We start from the raw sequence: 4,141 nt of genomic DNA, 5'->3' as shown, positions 1-4,141 counted from the left end.
CTTTAAGAAAACACTATGAGTATGACTCTGCTGTCAATTATACTTTGCCTTTATTTCTGAATTTATGCTATTAATTCTTATCTCTTTGTACCTTTAACTTTTCATTCCCCCCACCCTATGACTACAGAGCAAAATTTTGATTTCCAATATCTAACTTCATTAACTCAGAAGAGATGGCAAATACCTCCAGAATTCAGCATAATGCTTGCTTATTCATTTAAGACATGTATCTTCATAAAATGGTCAGTGAAATGCATTGAAGGTTGGTTGCAAATTGCTTATAAATAATAGTAAATACTTTTTAGTTACTGGATAAATCTAAAGAATTGCACCAAAGCATAGGCATATAAATAATCAATTCTATTTGAAATATGCAATTTGATTTTAAACTAATTCATTAAAATAAAGTAAGGATTGCTAAATGATTTCTGTAAACTGAGTGGTGAGTGATCCCAAGATCTATGTTCCTTCTTTCCTTCTTCCCTTTCTTCCCCTATTCCTTCTTCTCCCCTTTATCTCTCTTTTCTTTAAAAGGCACTTATTTCACACCACCTATGTGCCAAGCACTTGTTAGTTGCTAAGGTACAAAGACAAATCTGAGACAGTCCCTGCAGCTCAAGACTGGTAGAAGAGACACAGACAAAAATCACTTATTATTCATAAATGGCTAACAGACACATGAAAAAATGCTCAACATCACTCATCTTCAGGGAAATACACCTCACACCTGTCAGAATGGCTAAAATTAACAACACAGGAAACAACAGACGCTGGTGAGGATACAGAGAAAGGGGAACCCTCTTACACTGTTGCTGGGAATGCCAACTAGTGCAGCCACTGTGGAAAACAGTATGGAGTTAAAAACAGAATTATCCTATGACCTAGAAATTGTACTAGGTATTTACTCAAAGGATACAAAAATACTGATTCAAAGGGGCACATTCACCCTGATGTTTATAGCAGCATTAACAATAATAGCCAAATTATGAAAAGAGTCCAAATGTCTATAGACTGATGAATGGATAAAGAAGATGTGGTATATATATATACAATGGAAAATTACTCAGCCATAAAAAAAAGAATGAAATCTTGCCATTTGCAACAATTTGGATGGAGCTTGAGTATATTATGCTAAATGATTAAATCAGTCAGAGAAAGACAAATAAAATATTTCAATAATATGTGGAATTTAAGAAACAAAACAAATGAACATAGGTAAAGAAAGAAAAAAAGAGAGGGAGGCAAACCTAAGAGATTCTTAACTATAGAGAAAAAAACAGGGTTGCTGGAGAGGAAGTGGGTAGGGTAGGGCTAAATGGGTGATGGATATTAAGGAGAGTACTTGTGATGAGCACTGGGTGTTATTTTTTTTTAATGTCTATTTATTCTTGAGAGAGAGACAGACAGAGACAGAGTGTGAGTGGGGGAGGGTCAGAGAGAGAGGGAGACACAGAATCTGAAGCAGGCTCAAGGCTCTGAGCTGTCAGCACAGAGCCTGACGCGGGACTCGAACTCACAAACTGTGAGATCATGACCTGAGCTGAAGTCGGACACCTAACTGACTGAGCCACCCAGGTGTCCCTGAGCACTGGGTGTTATATGTAAGTGATAAATCATTAAATTCTACTCCTGAAACCAATATAACACTATATGTTAACTAACTGGAATTTAAATAAAAACTTGAAAAAAAAACTTCCAACCCTTACTTAATACTTTATAAATGAATGAATAAATGAATGAATAAAATGTATACATAAAAGCTAAAAAAAATAATAAAACCTAAACTTTTAAAATAAAAAAAATCACTTATTATTCAGTGTGATCAATAGAATGATAAAAATGTATACAAGAAAGTGGGAAATCAAAGAACAATTAACCAAATCTAGGGGCAAAATGCGCTGATAAAGGTGGAGGAAGAAGGAGATAAAGAAAGATGATGCTTAAGCTGTCATAGAAGGTAGACGGCGGGGGCGGGGTGGTGTGTCTGGGTGTCTCTGTTGGGTAAGCATCTGACTTTTGATTTTGGCTCAGGTCATGATCTTATGGTCGTAGGATTGAGCTCTGCATTGGGCTCCGCAATGATAGCTCAGGCCCTGCTTGGGATTCTCTCTCTCCCTCTCTCTTTCTCTGCCACTCCCCTGCTCTTCTCTCTCTCTCCAAACAAATAAATAAAATTTTACAAAAGGTAAATGGTAGTCAGCTTCATGAGACACGAGGAAAGCAAAAGGCAAGGAAGTAAGAAACAACATGGAATATGCAGGGAACTTCAAGTACTGCTGGAGTGTAAAACAGAGGAAGAGAATAGGATAAGAGATGAGACTGAGGAGGTAGCTAAAGACTAGGTCATGGAGGCTTTCATATTCCTTGTTAAGGAGTTTAGACTAAATCTTATTAGTTATGGGGATTCATTGAAGGGTTTAAAATAATCATAGCCAGATTTTATGTTTTAGACTGATCACTTTGATGGCTGTGTGAAGGATGTGTTTGAAGGAAACAAAAATGAGAGGCAGAGCAACCATTTAGAAGGCAGAGATAATGAGTACTATAACTGGAACAGTGAGAAAAAGGACTGAGAAGAAAGGCATATTGAAGCAACTTCTAGGAAGTAAATTTACCAGAGCAGGAGGCTCATGAGATGTCACAGATGAGAGGAAGAAGTTATGATTGAAAGAATGTTGGCACTATTCATAGAGGTAGGTCTTTATCAGGTCAACAGGTCAACGAGCAGACAGGGTGGGGGTAAGAGAATGGAAGAGCTGGAAGGATAGCAGCAAATTAATGTCACTGTAAACCTATGACCTTCAGATTTAGCTGGGCCATTAACACCACCAGCCATCTGACCATGAGATAGGTCGCTCTACAACTCCCCACAGTGATTGTTGGCCTTTCCTTGAACTTTGACCAGTTTCCCATTCTTACACCCCCTTTCCCATGAGATGACCTCACTTTGTAATTTAAAGGGTAAATGGAAACCAGAGATGGGAATTCCCAGACCTACAAATGGTCCTTAATTCACTCGCTTATTTCAAGGTGTCTCACACCTCATTTAAGGGCAACACTTTTACCTGTTCTCTGAATTCCATCCTCCCCAGAATTTATCTGGCCCTTGCTGCATCAATTATCTTCTTTTTATCCTGGGCATCTTCAACTTTTCCCTCTCTACTGGCTCCATCTGATTAGCTGAAACATACACTAAACTTTAAAAAAAGAAAAAAAGAAAATCCCTCTATGAAAGCTGTGAGAATGTGCGTGGCAGACCTTTAACCAAGGGCCCAAGCTACTGTGCTCTGAAATACATCCCTGCACTTGCCTGGAGGCTATGCTTTCCCAAGGCTGCTCCTAGCTTAGGCAAGAGAGAAAGAGGGATACTCATGTGAGCACATCTCTAAGAGTTATGGGACTACTCTCAATGCTGACTGGTTTGAGGATTCCCTAATGGCTTTCTGAACATTCCTCAGACTGCACAGGTGTCTAGGACACTTCCTCCCAACTTTCCTTACTTCTCTCCTTCACTCAGGGTAAGACTCTGTCAACCTTTTCCAAATCCCTTCCCATTTTCTCTCAACAGGTGTTTACTCTAATAAAAAAAATCTTTGCACAGTCTAATCCCGTCCTGATGTTTACTTCTGGGAAGGACTAGTTAAACATACTTTCTCAACACCATTTTCTTCTGCAACTTGTCTATTCACCTTCACAGTCAGGCCTCTGAAATAAGTTATCTTTACTCCCTTTTTTCATTTCTTTCTCTCTGTCTCATCCCTCAATTCACATCAATTTACCTTCAATACCTACTACACCTACTATTACATCCACAATGTTCTCAGTAAGGTCATATATTACCTGTGTCATAAAATCTATATATGATTTCTAATCTGTTATTTTACTAGCCATCAGCATTCATCATTAATGACCCTCCTTGAAACATTTTCTTCCTTTGATTTTGTGAGGCTATGTTCTCCTTGTCTTATATATAACTTTTTGCTCTTTCTCAGATTCTTTTGTTGGCTTCTCCCCTTACTCAATTCACTATTAGAATTAGGCCTTTTTTTTTCTTCTAACACTATTCATTCTTCACAAGTAATTTAATTTCCCCCTATTGTTTTAATTATCTGCAATAACTCTCAAGTCTGTATTTGCAGTC

This window comes from Panthera uncia, chromosome X, assembly GCF_023721935.1.
Source record: "Panthera uncia isolate 11264 chromosome X, Puncia_PCG_1.0, whole genome shotgun sequence".
In the NCBI taxonomy this organism is placed as follows: domain Eukaryota; kingdom Metazoa; phylum Chordata; class Mammalia; order Carnivora; family Felidae; genus Panthera; species Panthera uncia.
The sequence above is the reverse complement of the archived record's forward strand: the minus strand, read 5'-3'. Positions refer to the sequence as shown.